This window comes from Cynocephalus volans, chromosome 12, assembly GCF_027409185.1.
Source record: "Cynocephalus volans isolate mCynVol1 chromosome 12, mCynVol1.pri, whole genome shotgun sequence".
NCBI lineage: Eukaryota > Metazoa > Chordata > Mammalia > Dermoptera > Cynocephalidae > Cynocephalus > Cynocephalus volans.
In genome coordinates, this window is record NC_084471.1 from 67,690,041 (window position 1) to 67,713,308 (window position 23,268).

Genomic DNA, 23,268 nt, shown 5'->3' on the forward strand with positions numbered 1-23,268 from the left:
ACTTAGTAGCATGTTAAATGAGACACCATGAATATGCAATTAGAAAAACCCAAAGACTGAAACATTAAAATGGACAATTAACCTGGTTTCTTTAATAAGTAAATTTCAAGGAAAAAAAATGAAAGGAGATTTTATAATTTTAAAGATTTAAAAGACATTATTTAAAAGATATATCACTCAAATATCATAGGCAGGGTGCTTATTTGGATCCTGATTTAAATAACCAAAATATAAAAATAACACGAATAGGGGTATTTGAAGATTGAGTAGGCATGATGTTAAGGAATACATAAATTTTTAAGATATAAAAATGGTATTTTGGTTATATTTTAAAAAGTGTTCATCATTTAAGCATCAATATTGAATTATTTACTAAAAAAAGATGATTTCTGAGATTTGCTTTCAAATAATTTAGGGTTGCTGAGGAAACTGGGTGGAAGTACGGAAGAAATAAGGTTGGCCATGAGATAATAACTGTTAAGCTAAGTAATATCTATCTATATAGGGGTCTGTTATGTTGTCCTATTTCTCTACTTCTTTGAAATTTTACATAAAGGAAAAACAACTCATTTAACATTTGCAATCATTGGGGAAATATGGTAATCACCCTGTTAAGGCAAATTCAACAAATCACTTGTGATCTCCATTATCTCTGCCTGTACAAAAGATTAGCTGGAAAGAGAACAGTACTCATTACATTCTGATACGTTTGCTGGAGACAGGGACTAACCCCTAGCTTCAGTGGATTGAGAATAGTCTTATTGTTCTGAGACCAAGTCAACACTGAAGGCAGAAGAATTTTCCTTAGCTAAAGGAAACAAAAAAACCCTTCAGTATTTCATAACTTTTCTAATAGTCCTGCTGTGATCTCACTGTTTGTAAAGCCCAGCCCTTCCCAACCTGCAAGCTCACCTTCCAGGACTAAGCCCAGCCCGTTTCTATCATATATAAACTGCTGCCGAGAAGCCCATAGCACAGTTCTGCTCCTCTCCTCTACGCTCCAGCCTCTCCCACTTTGTGCAGCCTTCTTCTCTTCAGGAACCATGTCTAGCAAATCCACCATGAGGAGCCACAGCACTAGCCACCGTGGCTTCAGTGCCAGCTCAGCCAGAGTCCCCGGGGTCTGCCGCTCTGGCTTCAGCAGTGTCTCCATGTCCCGCTCCAGGGCTAGTGGAGGCCTCGGGGGAGCATATGGAGGGGCTGGCTTTGGCAGCCGGAGCCTCTATGGCCTGGGGGGCTCCAAGAGGATCTCCATCGGAGGGGGCAGCTGTGCCATCAGTGGTGGATACGGCAGCAGAGTTGGAGGAGGCTTTGGCTTTGGAGCTGGAGCCGGGAGTGGATTTGGTTTCGGCGGTGGAGCTGGTAGTGGCTTTGGGCTCGGTGGTGGTGCTGGCTTTGGAGGTGGATATGGGGGCTCTGGCTTCCCTGCGTGCCCCCCGGGAGGCATCCAAGAGGTCACCATCAACCAGAGTCTCCTGACTCCCTGAACCTGCAAATCGATCCCACCATCCAGCGGGTGAGGACTGAGGAGCGGGAGCAGATCAAGACCCTCAACAACAAGTTCGCCTCTTTCATCGACAAGGTGAGACATGAGACCGAGCCCTCCACAGGGGATTTCAGAGTCCCGAGTTGGAGAAACAGCAAACTTCCTACCAGGGAGACATAGGAAACAGGGAGAGGGGACTCGGACCAGCTCTGCACAGGGACGCCAGCTTGGCTCCGTGTTGACAACAGGCAGCAGGTGATGGGAATCATTTAGAACCATGGAAGCTCCTAGATGGTCCTCATTCCTGCCTAGCAAGAACTCTCAATTTTGTTAAACCTGGAGCATAGACGAGGCAATGAGAGAAAGGAATGGGTTGACTTTTCCCTCAGAAGGGTCTGGGAGACCACCAAAAATGCCACTGTAAAACAGCTCTAGGGCTCTGGTGAGAGGGAGAAGAAAATTTTTTTAAAAAGGAAATGAATATTGTGTGACTGGTATAGAAAAAAATTACTCAGAAACATTTATGCAATCCACAAAAATACTAATATATTACAGGAACAGAGAGTGAAGATGAGACCACACTACTTCAGAGGAGACGTGCACTAAGTTGGAAGTTAGACATCCCTTTTAACTGAAGTTCTATCTGAAATATAAACTTTCTGCAGTGTGTAAGGCAAATACTATATTTAACTAAGATTTGTGATTATACTTGCAAAGAGAAGGAGGAGAAATGTTGAAAGTCACTGATTGGTTCCATACATTAGAGGTGAGAGCATCTCATTGGTCCGTGAGGGAATTTCTCCAGTTGGAACTCTGGAGCACAAAGGAAAAAGATTTGGGGGAGCAGAACTCTCAGTCTGAACCTCTGTGCATGCTCAGTAGCCCAGTACCATAGGGAACCTAAGAGCTGCTTGGCGGCCTTATAACACAGACAACTTGTTTCTTTCTGCCATTATCTGGCAAATGACCGTCTAGTCTGCTCTCCAGGTACGGTTCCTGGAGCAGCAGAACAAGGTCCTGGTCACCAAATGGACCCTGCTCCAGGAGCAGAGCACCAAGACCATGAGGTAGAACATGGAGTCTATAACTGAGGGCTATATCAAGAGCTTCAGGAGGGAGATGGAGAGTATGCTTGGTAAGAAAGGCTGTCTGAACTTGGAGCTCAGAGGCATGCAGGACCAGGTGGAAGACTTCAAGAACAAGTGAGTGAAAGAAGGGAAATGGGCTCAGTTTCCTGAAGCACATTCTTCAAGACTACTGGTCGACCAGGTCCAGCTGTGGGCTGACTCCTTAGCAAAACATGTCCAGGGAAATGAAAATCACACATCATTGCCTAAGAACAAAAGAAGTTATGGAAGGAGGAAGGAGATTAGCAACAGCAAAAATCATCTTTAGGCTTTCTGTGGCAGAAAAGCTAAATTGGATATATGTCAATTATAAAAAGTGTTAGATCCCAGGCTGCCTTTCTGTTTTATACTACTCACTGACTTAAATATCTCTTCCCCTTTCTTCTTGTAGATATGAAGATGAAATCAACAAGCGCACAGCAGCGGAGAATGAATTTGTGGTTCTGAAGAAGGTGAACTGCTTAAGTCCGGGCTTTAAAGTGGTTTGCTGAAAGGGAAGAAAGACTCTGTGTCCCCATCCCCATCCAAGCAGAGAATTGGTAGGAGATTATAGAGCTGGAAGGAGGGCTCTGTCCCTGCACTGTTTTTCTGCTCTCTTTGCTTTCTTTTTTTCTGTTGAATAAAGCAGATTTGAAATATCAAATTTTTGTGTTAGATTGTATTGTTGATTGTGTATCGGTTCAGAAACTTTCTCATCCAAGATTCTGTTCCTCATCTTTGGGGAACCATCCCTCACCCCACCGACAACTCACCGCACTTCATACCCTCCTCTGTCAATCAGCATTACGTGCTACTGTAGTATTCTCTGGGTGGATGATCACCAGCTACTATTCAGCCCTCTGCACTCGGGGAACTTTCTCAAAACAGAGTCTTTAAAAACATTAGGACAGAAAGAGATGCCAGGTCCTGGAAGCTGGATCAGCATAGTCTGATAATCAAGGTTCATTTGTTTTTCATTTTCAGTCCCATCATTTGGTGGCTTGGTCCCCACCCTGATCTCTGAGACTCCCTCAGAGACCCCACCTGCCCTCCACCCCTCACCTCCACCCCCAGATCCCCAGGGAAACACTGCACTGGTCCTGCAGAATGGAAACAGTTGGTAAAAAGACCAGATGCTTGACTCACCTCTATGATTAAGACTTTTGCCACAAAGTTGTTGTTTTGATACAACATCTAAAATCTATCAGTCAAACCAATTGGTATGGTAAAGGATCATCCCTAGATCTCTGTATGGATTTAAAGCCATATAGTGCTACATGTATTGGAATTGGATTTGACACAATCCAAAGATACTTGGGTTCAACTAAAGAACTTAGAAAAGGCTGATTAAAATTCATAGGACTATACTTCTAAAAACAGTGAATTTGACTGCCTTTATTATAACTCCATAACCCTGAAAATAACTGAAGCTGTAAACAGGCAATAAAATAAATTGATAAAATCTCAAAACAGCATTGGCCAGAGATTTTGCTTTGGAGTACTGTCAGCAGAGATGAGTTTGAAAGATGGTTTGTGTTGACAGATGTCACTCACATTAGTATGGAGATGGTTCTGGTTGAGCAACTTTCTCCTTTGATGATAAGGATGCCAAAAAACCATTTCAATGGTAAACTTTCATAGAAATTTTGACAAGCAAAAAAACATATGTTAGAGATTCATTCAAATCTACCCAGATATCAATGTCAGGGTTATAATTTTGACTTTCAGCCAAAAACAGAATCTACTGTTTAGGCCATGTTTACACAAGCTTATCTAGAATCTGGCTGATCAGGCATTCTATACCAAGTCTTACCTGTAATCAGAAGAATACAAAGCAAGGAAAGCTTCCACAAGAACAACAATGACCATCTCAGCTGTGATAATATTTTGTTAATTCAAAGGCACAGCAGAGACCCTCTCCCCTGGGTCACTAAGCATGTTGAGGTCTAGCATTGTGGCTGCTGACCAGATCACTAGGCAGAGGCTTTGGAGCTGGAGAGACCTTGGGGGACTAGTGACATCCCTCCCTTTCTATCATTGCAGCCCTAGTGTTTGAGGTCAAGGGCATGATGGAAGCAAAGGTTAGGAAATCTCATGTTGTACAAAGCCCCAAAGCTGATAGGGAAGTTTCCTAGTGTGCTAGGCACAGTCTCTGTTCTCCCTCCCCGTGTGGAAAGCTCCAGGACAGCGAGTTATCTGCAGGCTTCTCTCACCACCCTCAAGTGAAGCCCAGACAAGTGCTCAGTTCTGAAGAGGCCAAAGAGATGCCAACTGGCTTGATACTTAGAGTAGGCATTACTATGCTAGTCACCTATGAATGGATCTGCCCAGATGCCCAGTTAAATTTGTTTCAAATAAACAACAAAAATTTATAGTGTAAACATATGCCCAAAATTGCATGGTACATACTTATACTAAAAAGTTATTTGTTATTTATCTGAAATTCAATCTAAGCTGTACTGTCTGTATTTTTATTTGCAAAATCTGACAACCCTACCTATGAAGCAGACCTGCCCTCATGTTGAACTACAGACAAGGGCACTGGTGGTTGGACTGCAGCTCCTGATTTCCACTGTAAAGGGCAGACAACAGGCAAGGCCCAAACTTAAGACTCTCCAAACCACCCCTTGCTGCCACTTCAGGCCTTAGCTCCAAGCTACAGCTACCCATCACCCCAACACAGATCAGCTCAAAACAGCCTTAGGCTCTCCGGGGGTGTCTTAATTCTTGTGGTCCTCATTGTAGTTCCTGATGTCCATGCCTTCCATATGTTTCTACAATTTCTCAGGATTGGTTCTTCGGAAGGGAGACAACAGCTGTTTGGCCATCTTGGCAGGAACTTGAGTTGTGAATTGTTTTTAAAGGACATTGTATTTATTTATTATGTTTGTGATTGATTAAAAGATGTTAGTATGGGTGATGCAGATGTGTGTTTCAGAGAAGGGGAAGGTTATTTCCACCTTGTACAAGTGGACACTAGATTGAACTCTGAAGGACAGCATTTTGACAGCTCATTAACGATGCAGGACTTGTATTGACAAGACAAGCTGGGTCAAACATTTGAAGAGGCTTTTGAGGTACTGAGGCAACACTCAACTGGAGATCTTCAGTTCTCCCCAGATTACAAAAATTACTTGGCTTTTATCAACCATGGTCCTCATGTCAGAGGAAATTCCAGTTGCAATGGGGTGTTGTCTATAGAAAAACCTGTTCACAATTGGAGAACCGTAACAAACAGTGCTCCGGACTTCTATTTTGAAGGGAATATTCATCGATCTCTACAGAACATGACTGAAAACCAGCTGGTACATCCTGCTGTTCTCCAGCAAAAGGGAGGAAAAGGCAGGAAGAAGTTCCAACTGTTTGAAGACCTTCATGAATCCCAGTAGAATCCGGAGACGGCATCTTGTATTCAATGGGTATATGAAACCAAAATCATCTTTCAATTTGTGTCAAAAAATAAAGAAAAACTTGCCAAACTTTGTGGAAAAAGAAAGGAAATCAGAAGACTGTGATTTATCAGAAAACGGCCAGAAGAATTATGGAAGTACTGGAGAAATCATCAAAATCTGGAGAAAGCAAACTTCCCAATTCAGTAAGGCCATTCTCCAAAGACTCTGTCCATCCTATTTCTTGGGGAAAAAGATTTCTACTCATAATATGTTCAACCCAATCAAGAATATCTCAGTTTAAATAATTGGAATGTAAATTACGATTAAACATGAGCTAAGTCACCCTAGTTGCTAAATATACTCTCCCATTTTATCGTTTCCTGGCGCTGGAAATCCCAAAAATCTTCAGGATTTTTCTTTTATAGCAAATACTGAAGAGAAAACAAAATTAACTGTTGCTATCTTCGATCATATAGCATATAACCTATACTAACTAGTGGGAAATTCCACCAATGAACAACTTCATTATTTCAAATGATCAAGCATCATTTGGAAGAATAGACTAAATGTTCTTGCTCTTACTATTCTCTATGCAACCACTTTCTTCTAGATTAACAATGCCAGTAGAGATTATTTGATTTATATGCTGATTTAAACATTTTCTTGTCATATACTCATGTGAAAAATTAACATATATCTGATGGCCTTACAACAAACAAATGTTTACAAAACAAGATTATATATAATGCAGTATTCTCACTAAGCTACATTCATGGCTTTTAAAACCAGTGGAAATGTCTATTCAGGTCCCTTGCCCATTTTTTTAATTGGCTTTTTTGTTTTCTTGTTATTGAGTTGTTTGAGCTCCTTTTATAGTTTGCATATTAACCCCTTGCTGGATGCATGGCTTGCAAACATTTTCTTCTAATTCATATGTTGTCTCTGCACACTTTTGATTGCTTCCTTTGCTATGCAGAAGCTTTTTAGTTTGATGTAATCTCATTTGTCTGTTTTTGTTTTTGTTGCCTATACTTTTGGGATCAAATCCAAAAAAATCATTGCCCAGACCAATGTCATGTAGTTTTTCCCCTGTGTTTTCTTTTAGTAGTTTTAGAGCTTTTGGTCTTTAACCCACTTTGATTTGATTTCTGAATATGGTGTGAGATAAGGATTCAATTTTACTCTTCTGCCTATGGAAACTGTTTTCCCATCGCCATTTATTAAGAGACTGTCCTTTCCCCAATGTGTATTCTTGGCAACTTTGTTGAAAATCAGTTGTGGGTTCATTTCTAGGCTCTCTGTTCTGTTCCATTGGTCAATGTGTCTGTTTTTCTTCCCAATACCAAACTCTTCTAATTACTATAGTTTTGTAGTATGGTTTGGGATCAAGTGGTATGATGACTCTAGCTTTGTTCTTTTTAGTCATGATTGCCCTGCCTATTTGGGTTTTCTTGTGGTTCTATATGAATTTTAGTATTGTTTTTTTCTATTTCTATGAAAAATGACATTGGGATTTTGGTAGAGAATGCAGTGAATCTGTAGATCACTTTGGGTATTATGGACATTTTAACAATATTAATTATCCTACTCCATGATCATGAATATCTTTTCATTTATTTGTGTCTTCGATTTCTTTCATCAACATTTTACGGTTTTCAGTGTGCAGGTCTTTCATCTCCTTTGTTAAGTTTATTTCTAAGTATTTTTCTTTTTGTAACTGTTATGAATTCTTCTCTTGATTTCTTTTTCAGATAGTTCATTGTTGGTGTTGCTACCGATTTTTGTGTTTTGATTTTGTATCCTACAATTTTACTGTATTCATTTACTACTTCTAATAGTTTTCTGGTGGAGGCCTTAGCATTTTCTATACATAAGATCATGTAATCAACAAACTGTGACAATTTTACTTCTTCCTTTTCGATTTGGATGCCTTTTATGTTTTCGTTTTGTCTTATTGCTCTAGCAAGGACTTCTAATACTAAGTTGAATAGAAGTAATAAGAGTGGGCATCCTTGTCTTGTTTCAGATCTTAGAGAAAAGACTTTGATTTTTCACCATTGAGTATAATGTTAGCTGTAGGCTTCTCATAAATGGCTTTTATTGTGTTGAGGTACATTCCTTCTATAACTAATTTGATGACAGTTTTTATTATGAAAGGATGTTGAATTTTGTCAAATACTTTTTCTGCATCTAATGAGGCAATCATGTGCTTTTTTGTCTTTCATTCTGTTAATGTGATGTATTCCATTTATTGATTTGCATATGTTGCACCATTTTTGAATCTCAGGGATAAAGACATTTCTCAAAAGAAGGCATACAAATGGCTAAAGATACATGAAAAATTTCTCAACATTACTAATCACTAGGGAAGTGCAAATTAAAACCACATTGACATATCATTTCATACCTGTCAGAATGGCTTTTGTGAAAGAGATGAAAGATAACAAGTGTTGGCAAAGATGTGGAGAAAGAGAATTCTTGTACACCGTTGGTGGGAATGTAAATTAGTACAGCCATTATGGAAGACTGTATAGAGGTTCCTCAAAAAACTAAAAATGGAATTACCATATGTCCCAGCAATCCCACTTCTGGATATTTAGCCAAAAGATTTGAAATCCATTTGTTGAAGAGACATCTGCACCCCAATGTTCATTGCAGCACTATTCACAATAGCCAAGTAATGGAATCAACCTGTGAGGGGTCTTCAAGAGTTCATGGAAAGATTTGTATTATCTTTTAATTCTATTTTTCTATGAACTTTTTGAAGTACCCTCATAAGTGTCCCTCAATAGATAAATGAACAAAGAAAATGTGGTATATATATATATATATAATGGAATACTATTTAGCCCCTTAAAAAAGAAAGAAATTCTGACATTTGTGACAACCTAGATGGAAGTGGAGAATATTCTGCCAAGTGAAATAAGTTAGGCACAGAAAGACAAATACCACATGTTCACTTATATATGGAATCTAAAACAATAGAACTGATAGAAGCAAAGAGTAAAATAGTGGTTACGGAGGGTGGGGGGGTGAGGAGAATGGGGAGATGATGGTCAAAGGGCACAAAATCTCAGTTAAGACAGGAAGAATGTTTTTTTCTTTTTTTGAGTTCTGTTGCATAGCACGGTGAACACTGCTAATAGCAGAGTACTGCACATTTCAAAATTATTAAGGGAATAAATTTCAAATGTTCTCACCACAAAAAATATTAAGTATTTGAGGTGATGAATATGTTAACCAGCTTGATTTACTTATTACATATTGTATTCATAAATTATAACATCACTTTGTAACCCATAAATTTACACAATTAAAAATTGTCAATTTATGATTTTAAAAAAGAAAAAAATATGTTAACATGGGAAAGCAGATGAAAGCAAATAGATCAAAGTACTAAGAGTGGTTGATTCTGAGGAGTGGGAATTTAGGTAATTATTGTTTTCATTTTTGTACTTTCCTGTTACATAAGAATAAATATCCTACTTTTCCCTCCATTGAAATACCACTTTTATTCCACACTGAATTTACACATTTTCTCTTCTGTTCAAATTGCTCTCTTTGTCTGATCATACCGTTGTAATTACTAGAGCTTTATATTACACATTGGTTTCCAAAACAAGTCTTCAATGTTTGTTTTCAATGCTTCAAGGTTATTCTTGTGCATTTTGTTGTTGCTGTTGTTAAGTAACCCAAGGTATCTTAGAATTCTTGTGTTGTGAATTAGAACCTTATTTTTTTCTGTCATATTTCCCAGCCTCTGGTAACCATTATTTTACTCTATACTTCTATGTAAACTACTTTTTTTTTCTTATTCCACATATCAGTGAGATCAGGCAGTGTTTGTCTTTCTGTGCCTGGCTTACTTCACTTGGCATGATGGTCTCCACTTCCATCCACGTCGCTGCAAATGATAGGATTTCATTTTTTTATAGTTGAATAATATCCCATTATGTGTTACACTTCCCTCTGTGTAATGGAGATGAAAAAAAAGGAAGAATTACTCAAAGCACCATGAATGAAGTTAGAGGGACTGCAGCCCACCAGGGACTGCAGCCTCAATTCAAAATTACCTTTTCTTTTTATTGTCAAGACGAGGAAGTTTCACAAGAAAAATCAGTTGATTCAATCATCAAAGAAGGACATAAAAACAAAAGCAGTGTTACAGAAGTTAATTTTGGCTAAGTATAGCTTAAACAATGGAAATTAGTAACATCAGTAAAATTAACAATGTGACATTACAGAATGCAATTTGTAAAAGCTAAATTGATCCACCAACAAAGGGCTTGCCCTTAGCAAACATTTTCCTTTCCACATATTTTCCTACAGCAATTTCCTTAGCATATTTAAACAACAATCAAGCAGCTTCCTCAACATATCTTAACAACAATCAGTAGGTTAAATAGTCAATAGTCCTTCGGGCCAAAATCGAACCAGAGACCTAAAATAGTCAAAGTACACAATCCCATCCCTAAACAGTGATTAGAATTGATTAGATGGGCTTTTGCCAAGTTATCTATAGACTTTAGTCCTCTCTCAGAAGCTTTGGCCCCATGCATGCATTTACCTAAGAATCCTATTCTAAGAACAAAGGAGATACAAGATTTCTAACCCCTCAACAATTATATATATATATACCACAGTTTTTTTCATCCATTTATCCATTGATGGACATTTAGGTTGATTCCATCTCTTGGCTATTGTGAAGAGTGTTGCAATGAGCATGGGAGTGCAGGTGTCTTTTCAATATATTGATTTTATTTCCTTTGGGTATGTACCTAGTACTGAGATAGCTGGGTCATAAGGTAGTTCTATTTTTAGTTCTCTGAGGAACCTCCATACTGTTTTCCAAAGGCTATACCAATTTACATTCCTACTAATAATGTAAAAGAGTTCCTTTTTCTCCACATCCTTGCCAACATTTATTTCCTGTCTTGTTGATAACAGACATTCTAACTGGAGTGAGTCAATATCTCATTGTGGTTTTAATTTGCATTTCCCTGATATTAGTGATTTTGAGCATTTTTTGTGGGCTTGTTGGCCATTTGCATATCTTCTTTTGAGAAATGGCTGTTCAGGGCCTTTGCCCATTTTTAAATTGGGTTATTTGTTTTCTTGATGTTGAATTATTTGAATTCCTCCTATATTCTACATGTTAGCCCCTTGTCTTATGTGTCATTTGCAAACTCTTTCTCCTATTCTGTAGGTTGTCTCTTCACTTTTGATTGTGTCCCTTGCTGTGCAGAAGATTTTTAGTTTGATGTAGTCCCATTTGTCTATTTCTGCTTTAGTTGCCTGTGTCTTTGTAGTCTTCTTCAAAAGAATGCTGCTCATTCTCATTTCTTGTAGTGTTTCCCTTATGTTTTCTTCTAGTAGTTTCATGGTTTGGGGTCTTAACTTTAGGTTTTAAGCCATTTTGAGTTTATTTTTGCATATGGTGAGAGATAGAGGTCTAGTTTCAATCTTTTGCATGTGACTATACAGTTTTCCCAGCACCATTTATTGAAGAGACTGTCCTTTCCCCTGTGTATATTTTTGGTAACTTTGTCAAAAATCAGTTGGCTGTAAGTGCACAAGTTTATTATTGGGGTCTCTATTCTGTTCCATTGGTCTATTTGTCTGCTTTTATGCCAGTACCATGTTGTTTTGGTTACTATAGCTTTGTAGTATATTTTGAAGTCAGGTAGTATGATGCCTCCAACTTTGTTCTTTTTGTTCAATATTGCTTTAGCTATATGGAGTCTTTTGTGGTTCCATACAAATTTTAAGATCATTTTTTCTATTTCTGTGAAGAATGTCATTGATATTTTGATAGGGATTGCATTGAAGCTATAGAGTGCTTTGAGTAATATGGACATTTTGATGATATTAGTTCTTCCAGCCCATGAACATGGGATATCTTTCTGTGTATTCGAGCCTTTTCCAATTTCTTTCAACAATGTTTTATAGTTTTTGTTGTGGGGTTTTTTCACCACCTTGGTTTAATTTACTTCTAGGTATTTCTTTTTTCCTTTTTTTCTCTTTGGTAGCTATTGTGAATGGGATTACTTTCTTGATTTCTTCTTCAGCTATTTCATTATTGGCGCATAAGAAGGCTATTGATTTTTGTGTGTTGATTTTGTATCCTGCCACTTCATTGGATTCCTTTATTAGTTTTAGTAATTTTTTGGTGGAGTCTTTAGGGATTTTAGATGTATGACCATGTCATCTGCAAATAGAGATAGTTTGACTTCCTCCTTTCCAATTTGGTGCCCTTTATCTGTTTCTATTGCCTATTGTGCTGGTTCAAATTTCCAGTACCATGTTGAATAAGAGTGGGGAAAGTGGGCATCCTTATCTTGTTCCAGATCTTAAAGGAAAAGCCTTCAATTTTTGTCCATTCAGTATGGTATTAGCTGTGGGTTTATCATACATGACCTTTATTGTGCTGGGGTACATTCTTTCTATACCTAATTTATTGAGTGTTTTTAACATGAAGGGGTATTAGATTTCATCAAATAGTTTTTCTCCATCTATTGACATGATCATATGGGTTTTTTTCTTAATTCTGATGTTCTATATCATATTTATTGATTTGCATATGTTAAAGCACTCTTGCATCCCTGGGATGAATCCTACTTGATAATGGTGAATGAACTTTTTAATGTGTTGTTGGATTTGGCTTACTAGTATTTTGTTGAGGATTTACACATCTATGTTCATTAGCGATATTGGTCTGTAGTTTTCTTTTTTTGTTGTGTCTTTTTCAGGTTTTGTTATGAGGGTAAAGCTGGCTTCATAGAATGAGTTTGAAAGTATTCCCTCTTCAATTTTTTGGAGGAGTTTGAGAGGAATTAGTGTTAGTTCTTCTTAAAATGTTTGGCAGAATTTTGCAGTGAAGCCATCTGGTGCTGGGGGGTTCTTCGTTGGGAGGTTTTTTATTACTGCTTCAATATCATTACTCATTCTTTATCTGTTTAGGTTTTCTAGTTCTTCATGCATCAACTTTGGTAAGTTGTATGTGTCCAGGAATTTATCCATTTCTTCTAGGCTTTCCAGTTTGTTTGAGTATAATTGTTCATAGTAATCTCTTATGAACCTTTGTATTACTGTGGTATCAGTTATAATGTTTGCTTTTTCATTTCTGATTTTATTTATTTGAGTCTTCTGTTAGTCTAGCTAAAAGTTTATCAATTTTTAAAATCTTTTCCAAAAACCAACTCTTTTTTCATCAATCCTTTGTATTGCTTTTTAATCTCTAACTCATTTGTTTCTGCTCTGATCTTTTGTTATTTCTCTCCTTCTACTAATTTGGATTTAGTTTGCTATTGTTTTTCTAGTTCCTTGTGGTGTAATGCTAGATTGTTTATTTGAAGTCTTTCTCCTTTTTTGATATAGGCATTTTTTGTTATAAACTTTCCTCTTAGAACTGCTTTTGCTGTACCCCATACGCTCTGGTATGTTGTATTTTCATATTCACTTGTCTCTAGGAATTTTTAAATTTTCTTTTTGATTTCTCCTTTGCCCCATTCATTATTTAGGAGCATGTTGTTCATGTATTTGTGCAGTTTCCAATGTCTATTCTGTTATTGATTTCTAGTTTTATTCCATTGTGGTCAAACAAGATAGTTAATGTTATTTCAGTTTTTTTTTTAATTTGGTGAGACTTGTTTTGTGACCTAACATATGACCTATTCTAGAGAGTGTTCTTTGTGCTGCTGGGAAGATTGTGTATTCTGCACAATTTCAGTCAGTGTGTGTCTTCATAGGTGAAGTGAGTTTCTTGTAGACAGCATATTGCTGATACTCATTTTGTAACCCATCCAGCCACTCTGTGTCTTTCAATTGGGGAATTTAATCCATTTGCATTTAGAGTTATTATTGATATAGAAGAACTACTTACTGCCATTTTGTTATCTTTTTTTCTGATTGTTTTGTAATTTTCCCTTTTTTCCAGTCTTGCTGTCTTCCTTTGTGGTTGAGTGATTTTCTCTAGTAGTACGTTTTGATTTCTCACTATTTATTTTTAGTACGTCTCTTTTAAGTTTTTATGTTATGGTTACCATGAGGCTTAGAAAAACATGTGAGAGTTATTACAGATTATTTTAAACTAATAACAACTTAATCTGATAGTTAAGAAAAAAACAAATCCAACTCTACACTTTGATGTCATTGCCCAACTTTTTGACATTTTGTTGTTTCAAGTTAGATCTTTTAATATTGCCTATCCTTTATATGGTTGTGGTACTTACTATTGTCTCGTTAGGTTTGTCCTTTAGTCTTCATACCAAGGATATAAGTAGTTTATTCACCACTCCTTACAATATTAGAGTATTCTAAAGTTGTGTGTGTACTTACTTTACTAGTGAGTTATGCACCTTCAAATGTTTTCTTGCTATACTTTAGCATCATCTTCTTTCAGACTGAAGAACTCCCTTTAGCATTTCTTGTAAGGCAGGTCTAGTGATGATGAATTCCCTTAGCTTTTGTTTGTCTGGGTAAGACTTTATATCTCCTTCATATTTGAAGGTTAGTTTTGCTGCATACAGAATTCTTGGTTGACAGTATTTTCCCTTCATCACTTTGAGTATATCATCCCATTTTCTTCTAGTCTTTGGGGTTCCATTGAATGTTATGTGTTTCTTTTCTCTTGCAACTTTCAATATTTTTTCTTTGACTTTTGTTTTTGATAATTTGATTATGATGTGCCTTGGGGTGTTCCTCTTTGGATTGAATTTGATTGGTGACCTCTGAGATTCCTGGATCTGGATGCTTTCACTTTTCTCCATACTTTGGAAATTTTCAGTCGTTGTTTCCTTAAACGTGCTTTCTAGTCTCTTCCTTTTTCATTTTCTTCAGATATGCCAATTATGTGGGTTACTTCACTTGAAGGAGTACCATTAATTGCTTCATTTCTGTTTCATTTTCATTGTTTCTCACTCTTTTTGCCCCTGTGAAGGATAATTGCATTTGCTCTGTCTTTGAGCTCACCGACTCTTTCCTCTGATCAGGTCTGCTGTTGGAGCTTTCTATTATGTTTTTCACTTCAGATAATGTATTCTTTATTTCTGGAAGTTCTCATTGTTATTGTTATTTTTAATTGATTCTATTTTTTTGTCATGTTTCTCATTCTGCTTTTGAATTGTTTTCCAAATGTCATTTAATTTTCTTCCTGTATTTTCTCTTTTTTATACACAATAAAATTTACTTAATACAAAAATAATAAATGCAAATATAAGAGTGAAAAGAAATCTGAAAAATTATCATGGTAAAATGTCATGAAAAGGTGTACATTTTTAATGAGCAATTATAAACCTACCACATTTAATTGAGGTAACAGTTGCACAAAGTAGAATGTAACTTTCTGTCCAGTGCTTATCTTTGAGTCTGTCATTTTGCTATTAATTTCTGGACATCAGTGAGAGACATTTATTTCCTTTTAACCTCTTCCTTATCAGTCTATTGCAACAAAACACCCTTTAGCTTGAAAGTTATGTACAGACAGATGCATGAGAACCTTCAGGAAATATTAAAATGCTGAGTCCCTGTCTCATACAAACCATGCATTTTTCTTGTTTATGTTTTCAGCCACCCCTTCTTCTTCCTCCTTCATTTCTTTCCTCCCTTCCTTCATTCCCTCCTTCCAAAAAAATTAACTAGGAGCCTTTAATGTTCCAGGCATTGTGTGAAGACACAGGGACACACACACACACTGAAGGTAGGCACAGCATATACACATACTTGTATTTTCTTGTGACTCCCTGAATGTCCTTTAGAGGGTTATTCTGAATTCTCTGTCAGACATTTTATAAATCCTGTATTCTTCTGAGTCCACTGCAGGGGCTTTGTTGATTTCTTTTGGTGGTGTTATATTTCTCTGTTCTTTCTTGATCTTTGTGTCTTTACATTGATACTTGCGCATTTGAGGAGATGTCCACATCTTCCAGGTTTTATAGGTGTTCTTTGGTGTTATTACATCTTTACTGGATAATATCAGAACTTTGTCTCTGGCCTGTGGGCTTTTTTTTCTTCCATTCTGTGGTGGAATAATAGCAGCCACCACCACTTAAACTCTGCACTGGAATTAATTTGCTGTCCTGTGGTTAATTCCTGAACTGGGAGAAATTTCCTGCAGAGACCAGGACTTGAGCTCTGTGTCTAAGCTAAATTGCTGCTTTGCTAATGTTTCTCAAACTGGGGAAAACATTTTCTGTGGACTGGATTTTTACTGTTGGCCTTTTAGTCACTTCTGGGTCTTGCGGGGGGTGGGGGTCACCATAAACTCAACTGAGTTGTGTGGAAAACCTGGCCTGGGACTAAGTCTTTCCCACAAACTGTGCCCCCTGCAGTTTTATTGCCCTGACTGGCCTCCACTGTTTGGCATCCATGCCAGTCAGAAGGCAGATTGGCTGCCTACACAGAATCCTGCTTCTCCCCTGGTGGATCAGATCTCCCCCATCCCCAGCACTCCAAATGCTTCCTGTGAGTCAGGCTGTACACAGGTCCCCTACGAAGACTCACTGACCTCTGGGTGATTCCTTTCCCCACTGGCTGTGGCCTCTTGTTCCTGTGCAGGTCCAGCAGGAGTTTGCTAGTGGCTTTGCTGGTCTGGGAGATGAAATGGGACACTCCAATCTACGCTTCTGCCCTGCAGACTGCAGGTAGATGCACACCAAGAGCACCGCTGCAGCTGTGCTGTCTCCTGGGAGCTGCTTCCTGAGTTGTACCACATTGGTCCGGGGGCGGCTGGAGCTTAGGAGGGTTAGAGTGGTCCCTCCTCACTTTCACCATGGCCTTTCATGCCTTTGCTAACTCCGTGGGTCTTTCTTTCTCCTCCCCCAAGTTCTAGCTATCTCAGGATGACACTTTCTACACTTTAACAGTTATCAGTTGATCAGTTGTAGGGGAGGGAGTGACACTGGAGATTGTCTATTCTGACATCTTGGTAATGTCCTCTATCCCAGTTTGAAAGATGAGGAATCCAAGCCTCAGAAAATTGAAGTGACATGATGAGTGAGAGGTAGAGCCAGGATCCCAGACTCTGTGCTCTTTCCTCAGCTAGGGAGGCATGGTCTCACCTGGGGACTCTGGTTCCCTCCCCTCCCCTTGGCTGTGGGAAGGGTTGCCTGGCAAAATAGGAGAGCCTGGCCTGTGCCTTCCCCACCAGCCCAGCCCTCCCTTGCTCTGCTTGCCCTCTGGTGGAGAAGCCACCACCCTGGGGTGCTGACAGCAAACTCAGGAGCGGGTTCCTCACTACATGGGGCGTCAGCCTGTGATGTGCCCACACAGCGAGTGCAAACACCAGGCAATGCTTGCCCTTTCACTCGAGAATCCCAGCCCTCACCAAGAGGAAGCTGGATGACTGCTTCTCCCCAAGCTGCGCAGCTCACCACTCTCTCCTCCCAAGCTCTGGACTCCAACCAAGCTTTATTCCTGTCTTTCCTCTTCCTTAGTGCCCTGACTAGTCTCTGAAGCCATATTTTCCCTACTCTGACTTCTTGTTTATTCCTTGGTGATGAAGGAGTAAGGAGTGGAATGTGACTGTCGTTAGCCTGTGTCACTCTTGTCTCAGAAAATGTCTTCAAAAGCTCATTACTTGCTCATATGGACCCTAGGTCACTCAGTAACCCAGAGAAATCACTCAGCAGTACAGTTTAAGATTACCTGTGGCATAGTAGGATTTTGTATACTGCAGAGCAATTTAAAGAAAAAGCAATTTAAAGGAAAGTAGGTGCATTATTAAATGTATGTTGAATTCAACTGAATTATGTGCCTACCCGTAAATACACACATGCACACGTATGCCACATAAACCAAGGAGCATGGGCAATGGATGCAAAGCGTGAGGGTGTGTGCACAGTGCAGGTCCAGATTCACGGAAGCTAAGTGGCTGTCAGTTCCTCCAAAGGGAAATTTTGAAAGATGTAGAAACACCCTACTTCAGTACAAAATCTGTAAAGTACCATGAAGCCTAAACAGCATTATCAAAGTAGAGAGTACAGGTGCTTATCTTATAAAGACGGTAAATACTCAAAAAAAAAAAAAAAAAAAAAGACAACAAATTTCATTTATTGCAGAATCACACCCCCTAAATCATTCCAGAGAGAATCTACAGAAATCTCTACAACTTCCCTGGAGAGAGTTTTTCCCTGTTAGAACATAGAAGCATTAGAACATAATTTGATACTTAATTGAATCCTTCTTGCTGAAGTTTATGCTTACTCCTTGGTGGTTACAACAACAAAGAAATAGATCGGTCTCCTATCATAATTCCTTCCCCCTTTCCTCACACCTCCTATTTCCCAATTCATTCGTCATATTCATTAGTCTCTGGGCTTACTCCAGATTGGCTAACTCTTGCTTAATAAACCAGTGCTCAGGGGTGAATGGAAAGCACTTTCAGGCTTTAAAAGGAATTAGTCTATCTCATTGGTCTGATGAGAGCACATCCAAGATGTCCACAGGGTGGGAATCACATGGAGGGCATCCACTATCTGCCTTAGGTCACATGCCATTTTCCCTTCTCCAGGAAAGTAAGGGAGAGCAGTGTCCTGGCTGCTGAGATGTAACCTGAATCATAGACACAGTGCCAGTCTGTCCAGTGGAAACAATTTCTCCCACTGGATTCCCCCAATATATCTGGTTTCACATCCTGGAAGCCCTCCTGCACACTGCACCTCTATCAATTGCACTTTCATTCAAAGAGAGCTGGCTAAGGAAGAGTCCTCTGCTGAGTCCTTCTTAAAAGAGATTAATTCTTTTGCAATAGCAATTCATGGTCCCTAATTTTTCATTCTTCTGTGTCTGGGCTTTTGAGTATTAACCCATCTTACAGCAGAACAGGGAGAGCTTCCTGTTCTCCATTTACCTTGAGTCAATCACTCCCAGCTTAATAGCTCGCGGGCCAATGTCTTCATCATTGTTACCATCACCTTCCTCATCATCGCTGTGTTCTGATTTGGTGCTTGTAGCCTAGAATTAGGCAGGGCCTCCCAGGCCAAGACTGGGTGCCCCATGGGCCCTCCTCAGGAATCATGGAAAGCACAGCCCCATGTCCAGATGCTCCTGGCCGTGGAAACACCCAGGTGAATGATTTATCACCTGGAGGTCTCATGTGGGAACCCAGCATTACACAGACAGGGTGGGAATACGTACAGCACATAAATGCAACCCCGTCTTCAGTGAATGTGGGTGGATTCACTCTGCAGTTTACCCGTGAGAAATGTTTAAACCAAGCCAGCTACCTCAGCCTCACCTCCTATGCCTAGGAGGCTGTGTCCTGCCATCCTTCGTGTGTGCCCAAAATGCAGCATTTGGAGCCCACAGGGAGAGCAAGGCTCATCCGAAGCCTTCAGCGTCCCTCCATAGACTGTCATACCACTCACCGGCTGAATTTCATAGTTTTAAATTCTGTGATATGCCATTGTATATGACATTTATTGTTCCATATGTGTCAGTTTCACCTTCTTCAGAGCCAGCAAGCCCCTGGGGGGTGGGAATCATGGGGAGCAATTATTTTCTCTCTTGGCACATAGAGGATCAGTGTGGCATGTGACAGAGCACTGGAGGACTCTGGGCCTCACTCTCCTCTATCATCTGCACTTTATGAACTTTTCCAGAGTGGAGGAAAACAGCCACAACTTGTCCATGAGGAGGAGGCACCCTCCCAGGTGTCTCAGAGCTCCCCATGCACACCATGCCTGCCCCAAGGCAACTCCCTATCATGACGGTCAGTGACTGTGCCTCCTCCGCTGCTGTGTCCCATGCCTAGCATATTGTAGGTCTTCAGCAAATATTTCTTGAAAGAATGAATAATGAATTAACAAATGCAGCTTGTTCGAAGGCTCAGGTCAGAAGCGGCTTTCAGCTGTAACTGGGGTGAGAAGCGGAGGCTGGAAAGAAAGGAGGAAAGAATTTCCAGATGTCCAAGTTCATGAAATACCAGCAGTGCCAAGCCCTGCACAAGTGAGGCTCCTGCTCCTAGCTCTTACTTCCCAGCTGGTGACACACCCCAACCCTCGGCAGTAACCTCCAGACCAGTAACAAGCCAATGAGGTGGTGTCAACAGCGTCTCTTACTGTGCCAGCACTGCCCAGCCCACCCAGCCTGTGCCCATGGGCGGGGCCCCATGCCGGTGCTTGCCAGCCGGCCTTCTAGGCACTGCTCCTCAGTGCAGAGATGGCCTCTGGGCCCCGCCCCTGGGGAAGAGCCCGAGGGGCATCCCATTTCTCCCCCGCTTTCCTGTCTCAGCAGCTTCCCTGTTTGGTAGCTCCTCCCCAGCAGGGGCCATGGTGAGACTTGGTGGATGAAACATCCCAATCCTGGGAACAAACGAGGCCGTTAATGTGGTTGGAGGTGAAAGGCCAGCAGGACACACCAGGAATCCTCTGCCTTCTAAAGCCCTCAGTGGCTTTCTGTGGGGCTGCACCAGGGGGGCCCTTGAGCCCTGATATCTCACTCACCCCTCCCTTCAGGAAGAGCCCCGACTGTGCTTCCTGGGCAGCAGGGAGCTTTTCTTCCTGGGCTCTATAACATAAGGGAGGCTCAGGGCAGACTTTGGGCAGCAGAAAGAATGGCAGTGTGGCCTTCTGTGGTTCTTGTCCTCTCTCCGGCCCTGGTTTCCTCAATTCTAGGGCTCCTCCAGGCTCTAAAGGACTAACTCTGCTCCTTTGCTTTGCTTTTCTATCCCAATGCACCCAGTTGGCACCACGTTCACGTGTAGATTGCTGTTTTGTGAATGCTCTTAAGACATGCGTGTCTGTGTGTTTATTTTCGTATCTGAAGTGTCCCGATGGTGGAAGGAAGGGAAAGCTCCATCTTCCTTCTTTTAAGCACAAGTATGAATGAAAAGAGCGTACCATTTTGCTGCTAAAATTGATGGAAGGGGTCTTGAGGGCTGTCTGCCTACCTGCACAGGGCTCTGCCCCTGTCCATGAGATGTGGGTCCCTGTGAAATGCCTGTTATGTTGGCAGTGGCGAGGACCAGGTCCAGGTGAGAGTGGCCGCTTGCCTGTGGATGCCCCAAGTTCTAAATATTGGTGGTTTGTTGAGATCAGCTGACACATTTAGTGCCCTTTGGAGAGTAATAATTGCCACCAAATGCAGCAGAAAAGGGGGCTGCGAGATGGAGGGTCTGACACCATCAGAGGCAGGGTGGGTGTTGCCTGTTAGACATACCACATGTTGAGGAAGTGTGGCACAACGGTCAAGATAGAAACATGTTTCTGCTTGGGCTGTCCCAGATACCATGCCAGAATTATCTTCTCTACATTCAGAGCTAGGAGTGTGTCAACAGGGGGACCCAAGTCGTGACTGCACTGCAAGCTGCCCCAGCTCCCCTTCCCCTTTCAACGCAAGCTCTGGGAGGGCAGGGATTTTTGTCTGCTTTGTTGACTCCTCTATCCTTGTGCCTGGCACAGTGAGTACTTGGCACATCATGGTGCTAATAAATATTAACTAAAGCCAGGACTCCACATAGAGGAGGAGAGGTCTGGGAGGATCTAGCATACTGGGCGAGTGGGGATGGGTCGCTGTGGTCTGGGTCTTCACATGCTGTGCCCCAGGAGCCAGACTCTGGGCACCAGGCCAGACTGCTCTAGGGAGGTAATCCCTTCTGTCCCATGGCATTTAATCCAGGCTGCCCTCCCCCAGCCCTGGCCTGGTTGGAAGCCAAAGCTCCCTGGTATGTCCCCCACTCCTCATTCTTAGGGGCATATCTCCACCTCTTCCCCTCCTCCCCACCGACCGCCGCAGCCCTGATCACCACCTGGCCCAGCCTCCTTGAGACCTGTGCAGCATCCTCTTGAGGATGATGGAGATCACCCTGAACAGGAGGGGCAGGGAACAGGGAGACTGAAGAGTTTGGCGCTCCCAGACCTGGGTACAAGAGCACACACCATGGCCCTTGGATCCACCACTCCCCGACCTCAAGAAACCTCCTCCCAGACAGACCCAGTAACACAGAGTTGAAGAGACTCAGGAATGGTTAGAAAACAGAAGGGAATACATAGCCCATCTCTAAGTTAGACACCCTACATCACATGAACTTCTGCCACAATTCGATTAAGGGTTCTGTGGAGGCCAGTTGAGGAGGAGGAGACACACCCTAACCCTCAGAGGTAGACTGACACCCAGACCGCCAGAAAACCAACACACTAAAGTGCAAGCCAAACACAGTCACTCTAAGGGACAGGTGTAAAGGAGCTAGCACTCAGGTCCCATTTATCTGAGAAGCCTTCCTGGGAGTAAATTTTAAGCAGAATTACAAAGAAGCTTAAAAACAACACACAAAAACTTTTTTTAGCAGAAAGAGAAGAAGGTATTAACAGTCTAAGATTTTAAAATGGGTGGTGACACAGGCTCTCAGGGAGGCCAGGTGTCCTAGGCAGACATCAACTGCCAGGGTAAAGGTCACAGTGCAGGTCAAAGGTCACAGAAGAGGGAGTGAAGGAGGAAGAGGGGCGAAAGACTTACCTCTTTCAATCTAACTCCCCAAAGTCAGTGAGTCAGACAGCCTAACACAGGAAGCAACAATCTTGGTGGGAAAATGAGAGTGGAGGGAGAGAAAGAAGTGAGCCACCCCAGAGGAGAGGTGATGGCTGAAACTAGAAACAGAGCAAGATGACATTTCCTGGGAGTGGGGGTCCTGGGAGGAGGTATGGGAAGGAAAGGGATGCCCAGGAGGGAAGGCAGACTGGAGCCAGCTTTGCACACGGGAGCTCCGTGGGAGCAAGCAGGGCAATCTCCATCCCCGTGCACAGGGCTGAGCCACTCCCTGCACCCCGACCCTCGGCGGCCTTGGTTCTGTAGAAAGCTCTGCACGGGTTTATGCAGCACGGCTCAGGGAACAAGTGTCCCTTCTTCTGAGAAAAAGATTATCATGTAGTGAGGAGTACAGAAAACAAAAATAGTTATTCTTTCCACTCAAGAAGCACACACTAGCCGGTGGGGATTTGGGCACACTGGCAAGCAGGTGAGAGAACTCCTGTGCTCTTCTCGGCCTGGATCAACAAAAGCTCTGAGTCACAGTGAGACCGAGACTCTCGCACAATCTACAGATGGAGGAGAGGTCCACCCCCCACCTCAGCCCCAAGGAGGAAACAGCTCAGAGAACAAAGAACTACCGCACCAAGTGCCAAGCTGCCATTCCAGGCAGGCGAGACCGGCCAAAGCGTCGGGTACTGTGTGCTTCTGAAGGACGCCTGGGTGGAAAGCCATGGCAGAGGGCTCCGCTTCTCACTCACCAGGCAACGTTTGTCTGTTGGTGTAAGTAGCCATTCTGGGACTTGATTTTCTCATCCACAAG

General features: G+C 41.3%; 2 pseudogenes; both read left to right on the plus strand.

Annotated features, from left to right (window-relative positions):
- The first annotated feature begins 1,043 nt into the window (after positions 1–1,043).
- Positions 1,044–2,557, plus strand: LOC134360404 (keratin, type II cytoskeletal 6A-like; annotated as a pseudogene).
- Positions 2,558–2,560: 3 nt separating this feature from the next.
- LOC134391705 (transcription factor Spi-C-like) lies at positions 2,561–6,317 on the plus strand (annotated as a pseudogene).
- The last annotated feature ends 16,951 nt before the right edge of the window (positions 6,318–23,268 follow it).